We start from the raw sequence: 25157 nt of genomic DNA, 5'->3' as shown, positions 1-25157 counted from the left end.
TCTGTGCCTCAATTTTCTTATTCATAAAAAAGAAACACTAAGAGAATCTACCTCACAGGATCATCGTGAGGATCAGATGAGTTAACATATATAAATCATTTTCCAAATCTTATTATTTATTATGGTAATTATATGATAATATATATAGTATACATGGTATATATCGTATACTATGTTATATAATATATAATAATAAATTATATCTTATTATTATAAATTGTTATATAAATATTAGCTACCATTAAGTTCATATTAATATCAATCACGTGCTCTGTCTTATTCTAGGTGTTTTGGGAGATGAAAAAATATATATAAAAAACTATTCTTGTCCTTGCAGAACAGCCATGAGGTAAGTCCCACATGATCAAAGGCCCTGCTGCCGAAGGGTTTTTAAGAAATATTGTTGGCTGACTGACTTCAAGTGAAGTGGTATCTTTACCTGTGTCCCTTCATTTAGAGTCCTTTAAATATATATTTCCCCAATTACTCCACATTAGAGGCTGAAGCCAGAGCTGAAAATGGAAACTTTGGAAGAACTGTGGTCCTAAGCAGGGAAATGCCCACTGAATAAGAAGCAGTTGATCTGACACGTATGTGTATTTAATAGGCGTCATATGTTAAGTGTGTCACCAACAGTGCCATATGTATTGAAGTACCCTTACTCCACATGATACAGATAAAAATGATACCTGACTCAGAAGCATCTTCCTTTTCCTTTCCATTTTCCCCAAGATATTTGCTGGAGTTAGGTTTGAATGGCAGAGTACAGAACCTTACATTGTGTAGAAGAAACATCACAGAAAACCAGCTCACAAAGCCTTGGTGCCTATAATAAAAGAAAACAGATATGAATAGCAAGAAAGTGGAATCATTATTGCCCAAAATATCCTGACATGCATGTGGCTGACCTTCTGATTCTGGGCTCTAGAAGGCTGAGAAAGAGAATGCTGACTCCTAAACAATGTTCTTTATTCAAGGAAAAACAGTAGCACTCTCCGCACTCCCTTATTTTTTAATTTTACCCTTTCATTCAGGGCTACCTCTCACCCTTACCCTAATGCAACAACTAGTTTCCCATGATTCAGCCCTAGGTTGGGCTGTCCATTTCTCCCAGCCGACCATCTAGTCAGGGAGTAACCTGGAAGGAAAAGGAGAGGTGTCCTGCTGATCAACCTGTCCTCCTGGCCTTAAGGGCAGACAAAATAGGTAATTCATTGTTGGGGGTACTGGGAAGGCTCTAACATCCCTCCTCAAAAAAAAAAACAAAAAGAGATGATAGATCACAGAACATTTAACTAAAAGGGCTTAGAAACTGCTGAGTTACCCCCTCCCATTTTGTACAATAGGAAAAGAGTCCTGGAAAGAGGTGGCTTGATACTGAGCTAGTTAGTGGCAGAGATGCAAAGGTCACATAGTTTATGGCACAGAGCAGATTAGAATCTAGGCCTCCTGACACCTGGTTCAAGGTTTTATCAATTTAAAAAAAAAGTTCTGTCAATTTCACTATTAAGGAGCTCAATACTTTTTTTTAAATCCCCATTTCCTTACCGATACTTGTGTAGTATCCAGAGCCCAATGTTGGCTATTTCCATGGTCCTGGAATTTAATGGAGGGTAATTATTTATCTCAGGATAAAACTCAAACCTCAATCTCAAAATTTCTGCTGAATTTCCTCAACCAACCTGTATCAGTAAGGCAAGATTCATGATATCAATGATGACCATGAATATGCCTGTATAGTTCAGAATAGAAAAGTGTAAGAGACTCTCTGTATAGAAGGCAGAAGAGGTAAAACATTTATTCAGACACAAGAGGATCAAATCCCAGAACCAATAACCCCGATTAGACATAGCAGTAATTGTATTTCGAAACCAGTAAGTCCACCTCAATATAACAGCAAGGAGATTAAAACACTATCACAGCAAAGAGCCAAGCCATCCTCTAACCTTCCCTTCTTCTAGGGCCTTCCCATAAACACTCACTCATGAATCCTAATTATCTGCTTTCTTGCATCCTCTCCTCCTGAAGTTGTGAAAGCCCTTGCAGTTCTCAGAGCCCTTCCAGTTCTCTCTCTCTGTCTCTCCATCTCTCTGTCTCTTCCAGTTCTCTGTCCTCTCTTATAGTTCCTTCTTCTTCTTCTTCTTCTTCTTCTTCTTCTTCTTCTTCTTCTTCTTCTTCTTCTTCTTCTTCTTCTTGTTCTTCTTCCTCTTCCTCTTCCTCCTTCTCCTCCTTAATCTCTTCCTCCTCCTCTTCCTCAAAGCTCTCTGCTCTCTCCAGTTCTCTAGTCTCAGCTTAATGGTTACCCACAGGGTATATATAACTTGTTTAGGGCCCTGGGGCCTAGCAGCTACTTAGCAAAAGGGTGTGGGTCTGTCTACAAATAAGCTTCCTCTAATCTAGCCTCCCTTAACTAGCTCCATGTGAGGCCTATTAAATGGGTGGGGAACATCTTTAATCAGGATTACCACCACAAAATCCCAAATAAAACACTAACTTCACAGTAATAATAGTAATAATTTAATCATCATAATTACTAGCATATATTTAGGCCTAAGGTTTGCAAAGTACTTGAAAAATGTTATCTCATTGCTCCTCACAACAACCCTATCATGATCCTCATTTTTCAAATGAGGAAACTGAGGCAAAGATATGAAGTGACTTGTCCAAACTCACAAAGTACATGTATGTTGCTGGATTTGAACTATCTTCCTGACACAAAGTCCAGTGCTCCATCCACTGTGCCACCTAACTACCTTAAACAAAGAACCTCTATTTAAAAGAGAATGCAAGGAAACTAACAAGGAATTATATTGAACACTCTCCCTACCCACTTCTCAAGGGTAATACTTCCTGTACTTCCAGAGGCTGGAGGATATGAGTCTGGACAATGGGAGAAGGCCATGGACAGTTTCACTCATATATTGGCTGGCTATAGGACAATGTGTGTCAGTGGCCATAATTTTCTCTGTTAGTTGATTTTCTTTCTCATATCTCTAGTCTTTTTGCTGACTTATTGGTATGGCATTGCAGGCTATGGACTATGACTTCTCATATAGAGACTTCTCAGCCAGATGAACAATAAAGCCTCAATGTCTGCATGAGAATTTTGGGGCATTCCTGAGAAACTTATTGTTTCCTTTAAGGAACAGGGTGGTAATGTGGAGGACGAAGAGAAAACTCCTGCCATCATTTCTGCCAGGGATCTCTAGCACTGGCATGGACCTAGATGCAGCTTCCATTTTCATGTTCTTTTCATTTTTTCAGTTCTGCTGCCCTGGTCTTCAACTTGTGCTTGTTCCCCATGGGACTTCCATCATAGTTCCCAAGATAGGCATACCAGAAGAACATGTATTCAACCAACATCCAGAGTAAAGCAACTCCATCATCTGTAAAGCTCAAATCAATTTCACTAGTGAGGAGCACAATACTTTTTTTAAAGCCCCTTCTTCCTTACTGAAACTCGTGTAGTATCCAGGGCCTAATTTTGGCTACTTTCAGATTCTTGGAATTTAATGAGGTAATTATTTATCTCAGTATAGAAGTTAAGACCTCCCATTTCTTCTAAATCTCCTCAACCAATGCCAAATAAAACAGTGACTCTAGTGGATGCAGATCCCAGAGTGCTCCCCCCACACTCCATTTACTGGAATTCTATGATCAGAACTTTGCCAATCTAGCAAAACTCTTTGATCCTTATTAAATGTAAATTTCTCTGATAATCATCTCATTTTAAGCAATTATTTGTCATATGTTGTGACTTAAGGGTTGAAACAAGTTGGCATGGAGATATGGAAAGAAGGGGTAGGATGAGGTGGAAACAAGGGGGTGGAGGAAAGGGAAAAAGGAGGGGGACATGATTAAGCAGAGGAGGCTCAAAGCTCCAAAGACAAACAGCTAATTTGGCAGAACTGGCTGTTATAACTACCATCAAATAATCTACTCAATGACTTGTGTAATTTAAACTCATTCTCAGCTGTAGGCCATCTTTCCTATCTCCATCTTGAAAAGCAGAAATGTAATAAGTCTTCTCCATGCCCAAAAAGGTGCTTGTATTTTATCTTTTTAACTAGATTATAAACTCCTATTAGACATAAACTAATTTTTTTGCATATTGAACATAAATTTCTTTTCCTTACCACTGTTATTGACATTCAGACATTCAGGACATTGCAGGACCCTAAGTTACTAAATACTTCAGTTTTCTCGAACATAAAGTCTGAGGAAAATAATTTTGTTTAGAAGAAAGAATGAAAGATTTGAATTGAGTAGACCAGGGATTGAATTAGAGCTCCAACACTTGATGAATCACTGTGATAAAGTCACTTATGTTCTCTGATCTTCAGTTTCCTAATCTGTAAAATTAAAGGGTATGGACTGGATGATCTCTAAGGTGCCTACCAGTTCAGACTATGATCTTATACTCTAAGCTCCCTATGATTCAATGGCCCACAGAAAGGGGACAAGACCTGTGATTTCATTCTTGTAAAGAAATCCTTGGTGAAGAACTCCCTCCACCAAGTTAAATCAGCACCTTGTCTGAAATTTATAGTCTTGGAGGGTTATCTACATCACCAAGAGGTTGACTTTCCTAGTTGTGTATGTCAGAAGCAGAACTTGTACCTAGTCCCTTCTGTCTTCAAGGCTGATTATTTACTCTGCAACACTGACGCCTAAAAGCATGGAAGGATAATTCATATTGTACCAGAGTACCATTTGGGTAATAAGAAACCATTTAGGTTAAAGGATATGAACAGGCAGATATCAGATGAAGAAATCAAAGCTTTCTATAGGCATATGAAGAGGTGCTCTAAATCACTTTTGATTTGAAAAATTCCACCTCACAATGTGATGATTGGCTGATATGACAAAAAAAAAGAAAATGATAAATGTTGGAGAAGATGTGGGAAAATTGGGACATTTTAATGCACTGTTGGTGGAGTGTGAACTGATCCAACCATTCTGGAGAACAATGTGGAATTATGTCCAAAGGGCAACCAAACAGTGCATACTCTTTGATTCAGCAATATCACTATTAGGTCTGTATCCCAAAGAGATGATAAAAAAGGGAAAAGGACTTACATGTGTAAAAATATTTATAGCAGCCCTTTTCACAGTGGCAAAATGTTAGAAATTGAGGGGATGTCCATCAATTAATAAATAGCTGAACTAGTTGTGGTATATGAATGTAATGGAATACTATTGTGCAACAAGAAATGATGAATGGGCAGATTTCAGAAAAACCTGGAAAAACTTGTATGAACTAATGCAAAGGGAAATGAGCAGAACCAGGAAAACACTGTACACAGTACCAGCAACATTGTGTGATGACCAAGTATGAATGATTCAACTCTTCTCAGCAACACAATGTTCAAAGACAAGTACAAAGGACCCAAGAAGGACAATGCTATCCAGATCCAGATAAAGAACTGATGGACTCTGATTTTTTTTTACTCTGTCCATTGTGATGTACAGGAGAAACATTTTCCTTCTTTCTTCCCTTCTCTCTTTTCTTTTGTCTGTCCTTCCTTTTTCTTTGCTTCTTTGCTTCCTTCCTTCCTTCTTTCCTTCCTTTCTTCCTTCCTTTCTTCCTTCCTTCCTTCCTTCCTTCCTTCCTTCCTTCCTTCCTTCCTTCCTTCCTTCCCTCTTCTGCTTCTTCCCTTTCTCCCTTCCTACCTTTCTTTCCTTCTTCCTTTCCTTTCTTTCTCTCTTCTTTTCCTTCCATTCTTCCTTCTTTCCTTCCTTCCTGCCTCCTTCCCTCCCTGCCTTTCTCCTTTCTTCCCTCTTTCCTCCCTCCTCCTTCTTGCTTCTTTCTTTCTCTTTCTTCCTCCCTTCCTTTGCTTCCTTCTTTTCCCTTTTTTCCTTCCTTCTCTTCCCCCCTCCTTTCTTATTTTCTTCCTTATTTCTTTCATCCTTAGAATCAACTGGGATTACAAAGACAAATGACATATGATCATGGTCCTTAAGGAGCTCCTAATTTAAAAAGTAGAAATAAGACATGAGAGCAGATCAAAATACCACACAATAGAATATTGGAATTGTATAATAGTTTAAGTTATGATATCATTTAAGGGCAAAAATATGTCTTCTCCTGGTTGATGAAGCACTTCAAAGACTCCTAGAAGAAAATTCCTGATGAAAACTTAAGTAAAAGCTTTTTTTAAACTGAGTACTTCCAAATGCAAAAATACAAAACTCTGGGGCAGAGGGCAAGGAGGATTTTTTTTGGAGGCCATCAGTATCTAGTGCCAAGAGGTTAGAGATATGAGGGCTTTAAAATAACCAGTAATATACAAATCAAAAGAAGTGTTTGGGGTGTGGAGGTGGGTTATTCAAAAGGAAGAGACAATAAAGCCCTTAGGAAAGAGTCCCCCAAACTCATTACTTGAGGCCTTAACCCTTCAAAGGGAGGTTTTGAAGTTGCCTTCCATTCAGCAGACACCCCATGCCAGCGGTCCCACAATAAAGCCAATCACTCCCTCTAACAAGTCACAAAAAATCCATTTGATTTCTAAGAAGAAAACACCCAGTCAAGCAATCCCCGTGGACATCAGTGTATTTTAACAGTTGGCCCCTTGAGTTCATAGACTGATTTGGGAGATAAGAAAAGACATACCTAGGAAGGCAATTATCAGAGACATAATTTGAGTAGATACTATATGCATAAATGTGGAGAGGAGCTCAAGCAGGGAAGTGTTTTATACGAAAATCAAATTAGCTAAAGATGGCTTCTTAAAGGAAGAGTCATGGGAGGAACTGAGAGACATAAATTGGGGAGAGGATAGGCCTTTCCATAGCTGACTTGTTCTGGAATTTTGAACAAGCAGTTTAGCCTAAGAAAACCACATAGCATGAAATTTATTAAATTGTAGTCTCCATAAAGGCAGGAACTACAACTTAACCCTTTAAATCTCCTACAGAGAGGGGCTCCACATAGCGGTTTCTCAAAAAGCACTTATCAAATAAATGAAGGGATAGAATAATTCCTTGTAAAATGGAAATGAGGGAAGATAGGTGGCTCAGTGAATAGAGCTCCAGGCCTGAAGTCAGGAAGACCTGAGTTCAAATCCTTACTTCCAGTGTGACCCAGGGCAAATCATTTAACCTTGTTTGCCTCATCAAAATGAGCTAGAGAAGGAAATGGCAAACCACTACTTTTGCCAAGGAAACCCCAAATAGGGTTACAAAATGTTGTACACGACTGACAACAATTGAGCACCAAGGATGTTGGACTTGCAGTCAGGAAGACCTGAGTTCAAATCCTGCCTCAGACACATTTAATAATTTTATGACATTTAACAAGTCACTTGCCTTCTCTGGGTCTCAGTTTCCTCATCTGTAAAATAGAGGTTTTGATAGCACCTATCAACCTAGGATTGGTAGGATCAAATGAAATAATATACTCAAAGTCCTTTGCAAACCTTAAAGTTCTATATAAATGTTAGCTATTATTATAATTGTTGAGAGTCTTTTGTATCTTACTAGCCTCCTTTTTGAGGGAGAGAGGCCCACTAATACGACCTGTGAGTTCCAAGAGGCTAGGTTTTGCAACATCAGGAGGGTCAGAGGAAACCTGGGTCAACATGACACAGGAGTGCTTTCCAGCTTTCATGGGGACTGGAGACTTTCTCAATGTCATAAATTGCCAAGGAGGAGAAACTGTTGTCTTTGAGAACCCTGGAACATCTTGAAAATAAGAATGACACAGGACATGAACCAAGGGAGCTGAAGACTGGGCAGCCAAAGAATTGTCAGAGAAAGGCAGTCTAGAATGGGGTTCTTCCTAGGTAGAGTGGGGGTGGGGCAAGTGAGGAGGAGTTAACGCTGAGTTGCCTAGGCTCGTACTTTCTCAGGTGTCCTTAAGTAGTAGTACCTAATTCCAGTAACCAAGTCTAGAAACTGTACACAGGTAACTAAAGCACAGTGAGCAGATGGGCAGAAAACTCTGGGATTTCTTCATTTCCCGAAGACCCATTCTTGATAAACTTAATGTTCTTGCCAGCACCTCTGTCACCATTCCAAAACCCTTCCCAAAACAGAAAATTTATGGGACTGCAGATGTCATTTAATCTATTCTGCCCCTGTTTTACAGATGAGGAACCCAAGAGCTGGAGAGACTAAGTGACTTGTCTTACATCACAGAGGTCATAGATGGTCTAGAACCAAATGCAGATCAAATGACTCCACATCCAATGCTCTTTCCACCCTGACAAACTTCCTCCCTCTTCTGTGTTCTTCTTTCCATCTTTATTATAGTGGTGATGATAATAATAATAATAATAATAATAATAATAATAATAATAATAATAATAGTATAGTGTTTACTATGTCCCAGGCTCTGTGCTAAGCATTTTACAGTTATCATCTCATTTAACCCTCACAACAACCCTGGGAGATAAGTGCTATTATTATCCCCATTTTTAGAAATGAAGAAACTGAGGAAAACAGCTTAAGTGACTTGCCTAAGATCTCACAGCCTCTGAAGCAGGATTTGAACTCAGGACTTCCTGACTCCAGGTCCAGCACTCTATAAACTATGCCATCCAGCTGCCCTTTTGTTCTCTCATACCTCTCCTTTGTTCAGTAATGTTAAAAGTCATAATATTAAAAGTCAGCTACTCACTGCTCTTCCATGGATCCTGATTTTACTTTCTAGGGAGTACTTAGTAGCTGGTCCCATTCACCTCTCACAATTGGTTCTTCTTTCACTGGCAATGACTATTGTCCTTCTAACTATACCTGCCTTTTCTTATACGATCCAACCTCTTCCTGCCCTTCTCCCCCAAATCCCAATGCCCTTAGGCTTTCTGGACATTTTGAGGCAAGAATAAGAGTCACAAATTTCACTGGTTGTGTGGATGTCTGCTCCCTTCTTTGAGTGGTGAGCTCATTCTTAGAACACTCCTTTGAGGAAGTGCCCATTCAATGCTAGCCATCCTCATGCCAAAGTCAATTCAGCCCATGACATCTAGATGACTTCTCAACTCCCCTCCACCTCAGTACCCAGGATGCTCCCCCAACTTTAGCTTTCTTCTGTGCTCCCTCTTCCTCAATTAGAATGCAAACTCTGTTAGGGCAAGGATTTGCTTAGAAAGCCTGACTTTTTCACCTGTATTTGTATCCTTAAGGACTTAGCACAGAGCCTGGAACATAGTAGGTGCTTGATACATGTGCTATCTCTCTATGTATTTCTCATATCTGTGATCTCTCTCATGATTTAGTTAAAAGAGCTCTGGTCTGTGTCAGAAGAGCTGGGTTCTAGGCCTGGCTCTGTCATTGTCTGCCACTTTGGGGTGAGTCAATTATTTGGTCCTTATTTTCCTGATCTATGAGGCGAGATGGTGGGATTAGAGATCTCTGCAGTCAGCAGTAACCTTTGACAAAATAATTCCCTCAATTCCACTGCAGAGCCACTCATATTTCTCTTGAGACCTCAGGCTGAAAAACAATGGCAAAAGAGCTGTCCTGGGTTACCTTCACACAGACCCCCCAGGTCAATGGGATGAGTTGGGCAGGAGTCCAATGACTCACTTTAATGTGTGGGACGTATTTTCTAATGATTGATCACTTCCTCGATAAATTAGGGAAACACTTCTCCACTGAAACCAATGACTTATTGAGAGCCCTTTAAAACAGTAAATTCTCTCTCTTGTCATTTTCTGGACAGTAATGGTGCTGCCGGACTCCCTGAGAAATATGGGGTTGCCCTTTGCCTGAGAGACACTCTCCTCAAGCCATAGTTACTAAAGCAGGAAGAAGCAGGGCAGTCTATGGGGCAGGCCCATCTCCTTGGCCATGCAATCAGGGTCTCCCCCTAGTTTTGGACAGCTGTCAGAATATACATTTGGATAATAATACTCTATTTTTGGCACAGGCTTGAGCACTTATTGTACTTATTAAGGGGAGAGTCCCATAGCAAGGATCTGAGTATCTGGGCTTTGTAGATAAAGAATCTAGATCATTCAGGTCAAACTGTCCTCTCTTCTCAGGAGCCATGGTGTTTTTTGACCTACACTAGACAAATAATATCACCACTCTATGCTTTCACTGTGCTCATACAGAATGAAGATACAGTTATTTGGGATACTTTTGAGCCACTATGTTAACAAAAGCCCTACGTCCCAGTTTCCCATATATTATTCACCCCACATCTCTCAGCTCCCTTTCCCTGGCCCTCTACCCTACCTAACATATTTTGGTGCAGTTTAGCCAGTGCTGAAATCATTGTCAGAATTAACCAGTCCTTGAAATGTACACTTTTTTCAAGGCTAGAACAATGGATTTTTCTTTAGGAGGAAGCCTGATATAACAAGAAGGACCCTAATTCCAGAGGCCATATCTGACTCGGCCCCCAACTTACTCCATGTCCTTGGGCAAACTACTTCCTTATCTGGGCCCAATTTCCTCCTCTAAATGTTGGACTGGATGCTCTATCTAAAGTCCCTTCTTACTCTCTGATTCTTATATAAATTATTCAAAGACAATTGATTAAAGATACACGCACATTTATCAGCATCAACAGAATTGGCAAAGCTAGGGCAGGGTGACTTGAGCTTTGCCCCATGGTGGGGAAATTTAGAGGGTGCTGACAGTATTTGTTACCCATCAGTAGGAACTGAGCATAGCACATCATTATGGAAAAGAACTATTTAAAATAGGATCTATCAGATGGTGTTTCCTCCACCTGGGGTCCACAGCTTAGGTGAGCTGCTCAACACCTTGGCCCTGTCCTGCTCCCATCTCCTAAGGCAAGTCTTCCAGAAGTGGATTTGCTGGGCCCTTGGTTGCCACTTCCCTCAAGTTCTCTTGGGTATGTTTTGTATCATTTGCCTCAAGTATACAATTAGCTAGTTACAGCTTGGCCCTTTTGCTTTTAATATACTATAAGAAGGGAAGTATCGTGTAATTAGTTCAATTGCTGCTACATTATTATTTTTTATTTCTTTCTTTGAGTTGTCTGGTAGGAAAAAAAGACTGCCTTCTCTCTCCCTACCCCCACTTGAATACAATTCACCTCTGCTGTGAATACAATATGAGAGTAGCACTGTACCCAGATCAGGCAAAGCACTGAAAGGGATGTCACTTCTTGTAGAAGAAGACAGTACTTCACCTTTCTCAGCTCAAACAGTCCCTGTCCTGAGACAACCCTGTGTGAGCAATTGTTTGTTTCATCTTAATGCTCCCACATGGTGGGAACTGCTGTCATTCAGAGGAGACATAAAATCAAGGTCCTAGCCACTTACAGTCAATAAAGTTTTCAAGATGCATTTTCCACAATGTTCTGGACCTGTTTCAATTCGAATAATTAACTCTAACCTCTCTAAATATTCCCACCACTTTCAGCTGGATAGAGTGATGCAAGTGGTGGGTTAAATCATTGGTTGTCAGAGCTCTAACTAGCAAAGGATGAACAAGGCTTAGCCCAGGAGCACTGACATGGGGGGAGCACAGGGCTATGAGGTATGCTCCCTTCCATAGGAGTCTTTCCAGATATGACTGCCAGCCTTTCATCTAGTCTTACATTCCTCTGCTGGCCTTGACCACCATGCTACACAGCCACTCACAAGTCAACCTTGGGTACACAAACACACACACTGGGAGAGGGAGTGGTTATCCCCTTGGGAATTAGGGGAAGGACAAACTACTTAAGCTTCCTACATCAGTTGGAACTGAACTGCCTCCTATGCCAGTGGCTCTGTGTGACCTTGGCCCAGAAATCGGGGTCTCCCCAATCTTGGATAGCTGTCAGAATGTACATTTGGGTAATAATACATTCATGTCACTGCTTCCTCCTCTGTGCCCCTCCCTACCTCCCATGGGTACAGCAATCCCAACTGCTTTTGCCCCAACTGAAAGTATTCCGTATCTGACTGTCAAGAGCGGTAAATGTCCATTATATCTCCCCCCAGTGAAGAAAGAACTAGAGGAGAGAAAAAAGACAGTGTAGTACAGTAGTATTGGCTTTGGAGTCAGGAGACCTGAGTTGCAATCCTGGCTAATAGTCCGTATTAGCTGAGTAACTTTAGCAAGGCTCTTTGAGTCTCAGATTCCTTCCCTGGAAAATGAGGGTGTTGAAGACGCTCACTGAGGGTGTGACATCTAAACTTCTCTTTCAGCTCCACATCTATGATACTATAAAAAGAAAATGGAGAGAAGTAACTCATTTTTCATAGGGGGACAGATAAAGGACAGAAAAAGGGAATACAGAAGGTCCCTTCACAAATATTTTCCCCACAGGCTAATCTATCATGGATGGCTGAAATTTTGCCATTATAAATGTATTCCTTTGGATTCATCTATTAAAATGTAAATACTGTACCCCTGTGATGGGTAACAAGTTAAGCTATCAGTCACCTGTTCCTTAGTGTGAATTAATCCATTATTTCTCTAGACGATGTGTTATAGGGTCTGAAATACGACATAATTCAAAGGGCAGGTCTTGGGAAACATAAATTCATAGAGCAGAATGGAGAGGTACCTTAGAAATCATTTCCTCCAATATCCTAACTTTACAGATGAAAAAATTAAGACCTATACTGGTCCAGTGACTTTTCCAAGGTCATAAAGTTAGCTAATGACAGCAAAAGGGCTAGAGCTCAGGAGGCCTGACTGATATGCCAGTTCTCATTCTACTGTCACATTTAGGACTCCTTTGTGTGAATTCAGTTGGAGATCTCAACAAGGTAAGACCAATAAGAATAAGACATGGGACTGGAAAGCTCGACTAAGAGGAAGCTGGAAAGCTTGGTCAGCAACAGGGACCTGAAAGAGTACAAGTAGAGGTTAAAAAAAAAACCAAGTCTTCAGAGGCAACATGAAAGCCTGCAGAACCTATAGAAATAAGAGACTGTCATCCCCTGACAGGGCTCACAGGTGCTAATGAATCATGGGGGCTGGGAATGGGAGGATCCCAAAGTTTGGGAATTTCAGCAATTTAATTGCTTGTCTGGTCTGCCTTAACTGTCTTTCAAACCTTAACCTTTTATGGTGACATTGTACACCTCCCATCCCTGTCCTGTGAGATCATCTGATGGGATCACACTGAACCTGTCACACTTCTTTCTGTCTCAATTGTACCAAGAAGGCCATGCATTTTGATAGTGGCGAGGGAGACACTTCAGAGTGGCAGATGACACCAAATGGTCCAGGAAGAGGATGCTGAGGACAAACCTTGCCTCATTCCTGGGGTAGCATCAGGCATCTGAAAAGTGCAATAGAAACTGTGTTTCATTATAATCACCAATGCCTCCATGTGTCACAACTGTGTTTGTTATTTCTGGAAGCAGTGATCAACATGTTTCTACTGCTGTGTATGGAGATGGAGTACATCTGTCATCCCATGGCAATGAGCAGTTAATCTCACAATTTATAATTCTCTTGCTATTCATCATAATATGATTAACATCCTAGTTCTGTTGGGTGGCAGGGTACCCAAGATGCAATATGTCATTTGGTAGAATTATATGGCAACTTTGTGTTACTTAAGAGAAACTTAATATTAAGGTTTAATAGAATATTACGAGATTGTTCTGAACACAATATTAAATTATTTGTGTGTTTAAATAGCAACGTAAAAGTAGCATAGTATTATATAATAGAGAGAAATTAGATCTTAGAATCAGAAGGCTCTGTGTTCAAATCCTGCATATGATACACACTAATAGTGTGACTGTGGGAAAGTCACTTAACCCCTCAATGCCCCTCCCCAGGCAACTCTCCGAGATTATAAAGTATGACGGAGTTCTCAATCTGCATTAGTGAAGAGAGTTTCTACATTGGAAGTCTGCTATCCTGATGAAACTATACCCAGAACAAAATGGAAACAATATGAAAATTGCTCCTTTATACAGATATTTACAACCATAAGGTCATAGGGTTATAATATGTCTTAACTGGGGGGGGGGGAATCAGGGATGATTTGGTCTAATCCCCTTATTCTACAGATGAGGAAATAATCACAGAAAAGGGGAATTTGCCCAAGGTAAAAAATTAGTGGCAGAACTAGAACTCAAGCTCCCTATTTCCTAGTCTAATAGGGCATCCAAAGCACAAAGCATGGACTGACTGCACACATATCCTACAACATGTTGTGTAATCACTTTCTCATTCTAACTGCTTTTTGTGACGGAATTTTGGTAGGTCCTGTCTCAACTTTTTCTTTCCTTCTCGCCCCTCATACTTCCTTTGGGAGTTTGGGTCCTGTCTTCTTTGACTAATATCATGTATTGTAACTGCATAGAAAATTGCTTGGAAATGTTTACATTATTATCCACACAAATAGTGCTTTGGTCTGGAAACCAGTCTCTTTTCCAAATATTGTATACATGTCCTATGAACCAAAATGATGGATAGTGTCAGAGAACTATGGAAACACAGAATGTCAAACTTGGGAAAAACCCAAGAGGAACTGAACTGGGTGGCAGTTAGGTGGCGTTGTGGGGTAGCTAGGTGGAGCCATAGTGGATACCTAAGTTCAAATCTGACCTCAGACACTTACTAGCTGTGCAACCCTGGGCAAGTCACTTAATCCTGTTTGCCTCAGTTTCCTCATCAGTAAAATGTGATGGAGAAGGAAATGGTAAATCTCTCTAGCTTCTTTTGTGAAGAAAACTCCAAATGGGGTCATAGAGAATTGGGCATGACCGAAATGACTGACCAACAATAACAACCTGAACTGGACTCCATCCTACAACATCCTTAGTAAGTGATCACCCATGGCTTTCTTTGAAAATCTCAAGTGAGGGAGAGGTTTTTGAGACATTATATTCTACTTTAGAATAGCTCTAGAGGGGGTCACTGGTCCTAGTGGGCAGAGAGCTAAATATGGAATCAGGGAGACTTGGATATGATTCCCACCTCAGCCACTCACTAGCTATGTATGTGGTCCTGGGCAAGTCATTCAAACTGAGTCTCAATTTTTTCATCTGTAAAATGAAATCATAATAGCACCTACCTACCTTACAGGGTTGGGAGGAATCAAAGTAAAGAGCTTTGCAGGCCTTAAAATGTTACATAAATATTGACTATTAATATTGACTGCTATAAATCTGAACTATTATCATCATTATTACATAATTCATGGCTTAAAATAAATTCTTCCTGTTTCTTCCTAGTCCTTGAAATCTTTCTTTGACTGGTAATATTTCAAACAAAGTATAGTAAACTCAACTGTGGTAAGACTGAAATTCTTCAGTTTCCAGTTAAAAAGAGAAACAGAAGACATTTAAAAAAAAACAGTAGGCGGAGCCAAGATGGCAGCTGGAAAGCAGGGACTAGCATGAGATGCCTGCCAAGCCCCTCCAAAAACCTACAAAAAATGGCTCTGAACCAGTTCTAGAACTGCAGAACCCAGAAAATAGCAGAGGGAAGCAGGGCTCCAGCCCAGGACAGCCTGGATGGTCTCTGCGTGAGGTCTATCCCACACGGAGCTGGGAGCAGAGGATAGTGGAGCGGAGCAGAGCCCAGCATGGGCAGCACGGACCAACCAGACCAGGAGCCAGGCGGAGCATGCCCTAGCACCCTGAATCAGTGAGCTGCAGCTGTTACCAGACTTCTCAACCCACAAACACCAAAGCCAACAGAGAAGGTTAGTGGGAAAAGCTGCGGGAGTAGAAGGAGTTCCCGGTTAGGCCACCGCCCCAGGGGCAGCAGAAGTGGGGCAGCTACAGAAGTATAGCTGCAGTTGCTTCCGGCCCCAGGCCGACCTGGTGGGAGGAATTAAGTGGCAGATCAGAGCAGGAGTGCAGAGCCTGCTGAAGATCTAAGTCCAGTCCGGGTTGGAGGTTCTTGGGGAAGGAGGAGTGCTGGTGTGGCAGAGCTGGCACATCCCCCCAGAGAACATAGTTCTCTTAACTCTACAAGCAGTCACACCCCACTGAAAAACTCAAGGGTCAAGTTAGTTGGCTGGGAATATGGCCAGGCAACGAAAACGAACCCAGATTCAGTCTCAGACTCTGGAATCTTTCTTTGGTGACAAAGAAGACCAAACATACAGACAGAAGAAGTCAGGAAAGTCAGAGAGCCTACAACAAAAGCCTCCAAGAAAAACATGAACTGGTCTCAGGCCATGGAAGAGCTCAAAAAGGATTTGGAAAAGCAAGTTAGAGAAGTAGAGGAAAAATTGGGAAGAGAAATGAGAAGGATGCGAGAAAATCATGAAAAACAAGTCAATGACTTGCTAAAGGAGACCCAAAAAAATACTGAAAAATATACTGAAGAAAACAACACCTTAAAAAATAGACTAACCCAAATGGCAAAAGAGCTCCAAAAAGCCAATTAGGAGAAGAATGCCTTGAAAGGCAGAATTAGCCAAATGGAAAAGGAGGTCCACAAGACCACTGGAGAAAATACTACCTTAAAAATTAGATTGGAGCAAGTGGAAGCTAGTGACTTGATGAGAAATCAAGATATTATCAAACAGAACCAAAGGAATGAAAAAATGGAAGACAATGTGAAATATTTCATTGGAAAAACCACTGACCTGGAAAATAGATCCAGCAGAGATAATTTAAAAATTATTGGAATACCTGAAAGCCATGATCAAAAAAAAGAGCCTAGATATCATCTTTCAAGAAATTATCAAGGAGAACTGCCCTGATATTCTAGAGTCAGAGGGTAAAATAGAAATAGAAAGAATCCACCAATTGCCTCCTCAAATAGATCCCCAAAAGAAATCTCCTAGGAATATTGTCACCAAATTCCAGAGCTCCCAGATCAAGGAGAAAATACTGCAAGCAGCCAGAAAGAAACAATTTGAGTATTGTGGAAACACAATCAGAATAACCCAAGATCTAGCAGCTTCTACATTAAGAGATCGAAGGGCTTGGAATACGATATTCCAGAGGTCAATGGAGCTAGGATTAAAACCAAGAATCACCTACCCAGCAAAACTGAGTATCATGCTCCAAGGAAAAATATGGATGTTTAATAAAATAGAGGACTTTCAAGCTTTGTCAGTGAAAAGACCAGAGCTGAATAGAAAATTTGACTTTCAAACACAAGAATCAAGAGAAGCATGAAAAGGTAATCAAGAAAAAGAACAAGAAAAATAAATTGCAAGGGACTTACTAAAGTTGAACTGTTTTGTTTACATTCCTACATGGAAAAATGATGTGTATGATTTATGAGACTTCAGTATTAGGGTAGCTGAAGGGAATATGCATGTATATATATCTATATCTATATATATATATATATATATATATATATATGTGTGTGTGTGTGTGTGTGTGTGTGTGTGTGTGTGTATGTGTGGGTGTGTGTGTATGTATATATATGTATATATCTTTATGTATATATGTGTATATATATCTTTATGTATATATGTGTATATGTGAGTGTGTATATATGTATATGTGTGTGTGTGTATGTATATATATATATATATATATATATAGAGAGAGAGAGAGAGAGAGAGAGAGACAGAGAGACAGAGAGACAGAGACAGAGACAGAGAGCGGGCACAGGGTGAGTTGAAGATGAAGGGAAGATACCTAAAAGAAATAAAATTAAGGGATGAGAGAGGAATATATTGAGAGAGGGAGAAAGGGAGAGATAGAATGGGGTAAAGTATCTCACATAAAAGAGGCAAGAAAAAGCAGTTCTGTAGGAGGGGAAGAGAAGGCAGGCAAGGAGGAATGAGTGAATCTTGCTCTCATCAGATTTGACCTGAGGAGAGAATACCATACATGCTCATTTGGGTATCTTACCCCCCAGGAAAGAAGGAGGAAGAAGATAAAAAAGAGGGGATGATAGAAGAGAGGGCAGATGGGGGTGGAGGTAATCAAAAACAAACACTTTTGAAAGGGGACAGGGCCAAGGGAGAAAATTCAATAAAGAGGGATAGGTTAGGAAGGAGCAAAATATAGTTAGTCTTTCACAACATGAGTATTGTGGAAGGGTTATACATAATGATACACATGTGGCCTATGTTGAATTGCTTGACTTCTAAGGGAGGGTGGGTGGGAAGGGAAGAGGGGAGAGAATTTGGAGCTCAAAGTTTTAAAAACAGATCTTCGAAAACAAAAAAAAAAATTTGCATGCAACTAGAAAATAAGATACACAGGCAATGGGGCGTTGAAATTTATCTTGCCCTACAAGAAAGGAAGGGAAAAGGGGATGGGAGGGGAGTGGGGTTACAGAAGGGAGGGCTGACTGGGGTACAGGGCAACCAGAATATACACCATCTTGGAGTGGGGGGGAGGGTAGAAATGGGGAGAAAATTTGTAATTCAAACTCTTGTGAAAATCAATGCTGAAAACTAAATAAAAAAATTTTAAAAAAAAACCAGTGATGCTATTAAAGTAGATAGTTCTGCCCATGACCCATGGAGGCAGCAGGAAGGCAAATGCAAATGTCTTTCCTCTCATTGTTTCAGGGGAATCTAATTTACTTCATAGTGTTTAGTCCCCACCAAAATATCTAGGTTTCCTCAAATTGTGCCACAGGTTTCCTAGCTGAAAAATATAAATGGCTGGGATATTTGAAAGGCCTAACAGAAACATGAATGTCTGAGAGAGAAAAGAATGAAGATCCCTACTTTACCAACTCTGTTAGGGAATCTTGAAATTGGAAGAGGAAAGGTGATAGTTGTTTGCAGTTATAGAGTCTTTCCACTTCCATATCCCTCACTATTTCCATTCCCATTCCTTAATTGTTTTGTCATTTAGAAGACTTGCTTAAAAAAATAGCATTTAAATCGCAGTTGTGTGAATCTCGTTAGATAAGAATTAGATAAGAATCTCGTTAGATAAGAACTCTATCACTTTCTGAATCACTGGTGTCCATAAAAATGGTATAAATTACTCTGGCTGACTCCTAAGGTCTTTCTCACTTTGGCCCTATCCTGCCTATCCAACCTTATCTCCCACTGTTTCCTAGTCCTCACCCTTCACTCCAGCCAGCCAGATCTCACTACTCTGAACACATCTACACAGACTCTATTGATTACCACAGAATAGGCCTCTCTTCCAAACCTGCCATGCTTCATGATCAAGCTCAATGGTGCCTTTCCAGACCCCTCAAATTCCCAGTGCCCCTTCCCTTCTCTCAACTTCTACTATGGCTATAATCATTCAAGGGATTGCTTTATTATTTTAGTTAAAATTAATTTTGTCCCTTCAAATAGATGGCTTTTTCAAAGGCAAGAACCATGCCTGATACTTCTATTATATCCTCCACAACTATCACTACCAGTTGTATGACCATGGACAAAGCATTTAACCTTTCTCAGTTTAATCAGCTATAAAATGGGGATAAAATATTCACAAAATTTACCTCACAGTTATTGCAGGGCGGATCATTTTGTACACCTGATGAGATACCATGAGTTGATCTGTGTTCATTTAATCTCAATAAATATTAACTAATGAATTAATTGGCATAAAGAGACCAAGTGGTGTTTAGACGGTCAGAGAAAGTCATTGTGTACAATTCTGAGTTCATAGGCTCTCAGGATTTAGGATTACATAGAACACTAGAGAACAACTAATGCCAACTTGTTAATTTTACACTTGAGGCAACTAAGGGACAAAGGGGGGAGGCCTTGTCCATGGGCACATAGTAATTAAGGAAGTTGTGATTCAAGCCCAGGCCTTCCAATTAGAATGCCAAGGCTCTTAACACTCCTCCATGCTGCCTCTCACATTAAAGAACCCTACTCTTGTCCACTCCAATGCCTCCATTTCCTCCATTTGAATAGCAAGAATAGTGATCTCAATCATGCAGACTCTGATTCTAAAATAAGACCAGACATCAGGTTGAAAGCTTCTTGCACTCAAGATGCTGCAGAAATGGCAAGTATTATTAACACTGAGGACAAAAGGCAATACTCCTGTCTATGGAATCTGATTGCACAGATCACCATAGTAACTCTGCACAAATATAATTTCCACTGCACTCCTGAAAATGGCCTGGTGCAGAAGCCACATCTATTAGAGCAAAGGGAGAGAGGAAAGAAGTTAGAAAAATGTAAGGAAATTTGGTCTCTGGTAGTGGGATGCTGCAGAGACAAAAACCATGGACATGTAAAGCTAGAAGAGACATATTGTTTATCTTATAAAACCTTCTGTTTCACAGAAAAAGAAACTAAAGTTCAGAGACAGGCAGTGACAGAGTTGGTGACAGAAATGAGACAAGAGTTCTGGTCTCTTGACTCAACCCAAATGTCTTCTTATCCCAATATTTCCTCTTAAGGACAGGTTGCTCACAGGGTAAACATGCTAAGGGTTCTTTTCCCTTCCCTCCCTCAACTTTAATTATATAGAGTATGAAAATGAATAGCAAATATGAAGAAACTTTGCCTCCTTGACCTCAGGAAGATCACAAGGGTAATAAAAGTCCTGTCTAGGACAGATGGCCAGGAATCCATTCCTAGTTTTAAGAATCACCTCAGAGGTCCTCATATTGACCACTGTTCACTTGAAGCAAAAATCTATGACCATTATGTATTGTGTACTTTCAGAGTCTTGTGTAATTTTATCTACCCACTAACACATAACTTCACTGGTCTATACAGCCTGCATACATACCGCTGACAAACTGGAATGACAAGACCCAGATTCTAACTCTGATTCCATCACTTAGTAGTCATGCAGTCTTTGGTAAGTCTTTAACCTTCCTGGCAGTTTCTGTTTAAAAAAAAGTAGGTTGGACTAGTTGCTCTCCAAGGTCCTGTCCAGCTTTAATGCTCTGATTCTATGGAGCTTCCTAATTCATCAGTTTTATAATGTCACTCTCACACCTTAGCTCCTCAAATTATTCAAATACCTTCAGTATCTCTTCTTGCCCAACTAATCCAACTTTATCTTACTAGTTTCCTCTATGTATCATAATCATTAAGAAGCACTTAATGAGTTTTCCTTATAATTTTATTTACTGAATCAAAGAAATATAAGATATAGCATATGACCCCAAGGGGTACACAGTCTCTGTCCAGGTTTGTTCACATACTTAAAGTGCTACCCTTGCTCTTGATTCTCTAAACCTAGCCAATTATTTCCCATCCTACAAGGTCCAGATTAAGTTCCATTCTCTATATGAAGCCTTCTTTTATGACAGCAAGCCTTCCCTCCTTCAACCTGTGACAAATTCCCCCCTCTCCACTTACCATAGAGTTCTTGCCCAACCTAGACACAAAAGAGCAGAAACCAAAATCTAGTCCTTTGTTTTGACAGTGACCCAGGCTAGGCTCAGTTGATCTTCCAGACCTCTTTCTTCTCTCTACCTTCCCCTTGCCCTGCTGCTACTTGTCTCTCATCAGCTGCTACTATGCTTATTCCCACCATGAGCCTTCCATTAGTGTCAGCTTCTCCACTCTTCTATATTTGCCTGCTGTAACATATTTCTAATCCCTCTCCCAGCTCAATCACTCTCTAGTCCTTCCCTGATCTCCTTGAAAGCAGATGTCTCCTTCAATCCCTTATTCTTTATCTCTTCCCTTTCTACCTCCCCTGAACTTTTCTCCATCTTGTTTAATGGTACATTCTTCAACTAATGTCTCAGAAATTCATTTCTGCATATAGGCAGCATCAAGCTAACACCACAAATATAACCAAGCTGTGTGTGAGGCAGCCACAAAACCAAGGACTCTCCTGAGAATGCAGTTTCTATTATAACCTGCTAATCCTAATGATGACTCCCAGGAGAGAAGGATGCTCTGAATGCTTAAAATTGGGGGTGGGGTTCAGCCTACTTATTTCACGATAGAAATTATTGCCTCCCTTTAATTATCAGAAAACAGAAGCATAGAGAATTAAAATAAGTAACCTAAGGTCAGATAGCTAATAGGTAGCCAAGCTGGGAACCACTTGATTCCATAATTTCTTTGCTTGCCAAAATTGTCCCAGGATCCTTAGCTTTTTGGAGCCCAAATTTCCCCCATCTCAATGAGTGCAGTGGAGAAATGTGGCACCCAGAAAGAATCTGCTCATTCATTCTCCACCTCCATGGCCTTTCTGAAATATCTGAATCCCTCCATCACTCCACACCCACAGTACTTCCTGGGGGTGAATACACCAACAGATGCTCTGCAACCTACATTTTTTCACATACATTCACTTTTTCACACTGCATGAAAGATACATCTAAGTGGCCCTGCCTTTGCCAATGCGATTCATTGAAGCCAAACGATTTATTAATAATACACTGTGTAATCCCCAAATGCCCCGGACGACACTGCAGTGAATGAGTGTTATTTAAAACTGGGCTGCAGAAAACTTTGTCATCAATTATGCCTCCCTAGCTTTTTTAATTTTCTTTTATTGCGTCTTGGCAGGGCACAATAAGTATACTTTGAATAAAATGAGGCATTACACATCATATATTAATTACAGCAATATTAAGAGATCCTGTGGTGTTGCCTTCAGAAAGGAGCAATGCCAAACAGGGAAGGAATAGGATTTTAGAAATTGCTCGGCAATTTTCCCCCATTCCAGAACAAAGGTTATGAACCATTGCACAGGTGTTTTGGCTTTTTTTTTCTTTTTCTCCTTGGGAATTTGTAATTAAGGTAACTGTTGCCTAGGCAAGGGAGGAGATTGGGCCTGGTGTCCTTTTGCAGTTTGCTCAGAATTCTAGGACACAGGAACTGCTCCAACAACCCCCAGACCAAGTGACACTTGCAAATCTGATTTATTTCTTGGCAGCTGCTTTCTTCCTTTCTGGCAGAAAAGGAGAGCAGCCCAAGGGCTACTTGGGGTCATCTTCTGCCACTTTTTCCCCCCACATAGCTCTTCTGCAGGTTTCTGTTTCTGGCCCTCTCTTCTCCTGCCTGAATAAGTTGAGGCCATGGCTTGAGCCAAATAGGACTGCATTGCAGGGCTGGGTTCAGGAAGAGACTTAGACATTATTCTCTCTATTCCCTCATAGTTCTCTCAGATGCAGATGTTCCAGACAGATATATAGGGACTAGGACAACTTGAGAGCATTTAGTTGGAAAGGATAGGGAAAATTTAAAGATCTCATACCATCATATATATATATATATATATGTATATATGTATGTATATATATGTGTGTATATATATACATATACATATATGTATATATAATTACGATACTTATCATCACCATTATCAACAACAGCAAATTTTTACTGAATACCTCCTTTGTAGAGGAGCAGTGGGTAGGATGGCAATATAAGACAAGATTGCAAACCACCTGAGAGGGCAATATAAGATTCACTTGCAAGCTTCCCTTCTTACCATCTAATTAGTGAGACAGGACATAGAAATTATAATGGCAATAGTAATGAAAATAATGACAATGATAACCCCTTCAAAGACCAACTAATCTTCCATCCCATGAGGGTGGTGGTGGAAGGGAAGGATGCAAAGTATATGGCTAGCCAGGGTGATATATAATAAAGACATTGTGTTTCCTGAGATGACATCTGGTTGTTGTTCTTTAGTCATATCCACCTCTTCATGACTGCATGAACTATAGCACACTGAAACTGTTCATGGGGTTTTCTTGGAAAAGATATTGGCATGGTTTGAAATTTCCTTCTCCAGTGGATTAATGCAAACAGAGGTTCAGTGACTTGCCTAGGGTCACACAGCTAGTAAGTGTCTGAGGCCACATTTGAACTCAGGTCTTCCTGACTCCAGAACTAGAGCTGAATCCATTCAGCCACCTAGTCACCTCCAAGGTAAATAGAGGTTAAGTGAATTTTTTCCAGGGTCACACAGCTAATAAGTGTCTGAGGCCAGATTTGAACTCCTCTTGACTCCATGCCCATCATTCTATCCATTGAGCCATTTAACTGCCTCTATGATTGCTGGTAGTCTCTGTTGATAGGAATGATTGATATAGCATGCCAGTTCGTGTGGTGCAACTTATTCTGAGTCAAAGAAATAGGACAGCATAACTTTGGAGTCTGGGTCTACTATAAACTGCCATCATGATCACCTTGAAATGGAGGACAGGGGAGCAAACAAGATTCTTTCATGTTCTTGTAGTACAAGAAGGAACAAATCAGAAATACTAATATCTGACCCATTAGAAATGCTTCATTGTAGGTGGAACTAACCACTAATGTGGGCAAGCCATCAATATACATGAAATGGCCTAGAGATGCTGGAATTTTTTCATTGTGTACTAGCATTATATACTAGCATCATATCATAAGAAAATTGGAAGCATGTCACTAGCATTGACAAAGACATTATACTGCTTTTTGTCAAAGATACTCTCAAAAACATATATCTGACTAGTACAGGGCAATCACAAAACATAAATTTCATCCCAAAACCTATATTAGAAGGAATAAGAGATGAAAGTAAGGGTTTACTAAAATCTAAAGAGTAAAAGCTGAAGAATCTGAGGTTATTGAAGAGATTCACTTAATGTAAACTCCGTAAATAGTGCTTGAAAATGAAACTGATGACAAAAACAATGTTGATGCCTCAAATGATTTTGAAAAGGAGATGGACATACTTAGACAGGAATTTTGAAATGTTCTTATTTGAGTGTGATTGCATAACTACAGCTAGCATGTCAATTATAACAAAATAGAATAATTCAAAAAGTCTGGCATTTGCTATATCCATCATGAATTAACACATTCTCTCACAATATCTGACAGAAAATATAAATACATTCCTGGCTTTTTGTAAGTCCAAATTGTATATGGAGCAGCTGTTAGCAGAGTAAGAATCATAGGAAGAAATATATAGCTATCAGTGAATACTGCTAAAGATAGGCATTCAATACCATCATTGTAAAAGTGACTTGAGAGAGCTATTGAAGATTGACAGAAGAGCAGGGGAAGATTATCCCAGTATCTAGACAGCAAATATCAAAGAAACAGGGTCGATAATGAATAATGTAGATCAGTAGAAAAAGAAGAGAGAGGAACGTTGAGGGAGAGGAGAGAGGAGAAAAGAGATAGAAATTGAGAGACAGAAGTAAAGAAATAGAGAGACACAGAGAGAGTCAGGGACAGAGCAAGACACACATAGAGAGAAGAAAAGACAAAGAAAATGGAGAGATCACTGTTCATTGTTGTTAGCTGGTATACTTCATAGGGAAAGGTAACCATTCCACTTATATAAGAGCTACTAATGTTATTTTTCTTCTTTGGACAGGAAAGATGGAGTTAGAGGATGAATTAGGGATGAAAAAAAGAGGATTCAAAGCACCTTAAATAATAATTATTGCCT

The sequence above is a fragment of the Trichosurus vulpecula genome, chromosome 8 (assembly GCF_011100635.1).
Source record: "Trichosurus vulpecula isolate mTriVul1 chromosome 8, mTriVul1.pri, whole genome shotgun sequence".
Taxonomy (NCBI): Eukaryota; Metazoa; Chordata; class Mammalia; order Diprotodontia; family Phalangeridae; genus Trichosurus; species Trichosurus vulpecula.
The sequence above is the reverse complement of the archived record's forward strand: the minus strand, read 5'-3'. Positions refer to the sequence as shown.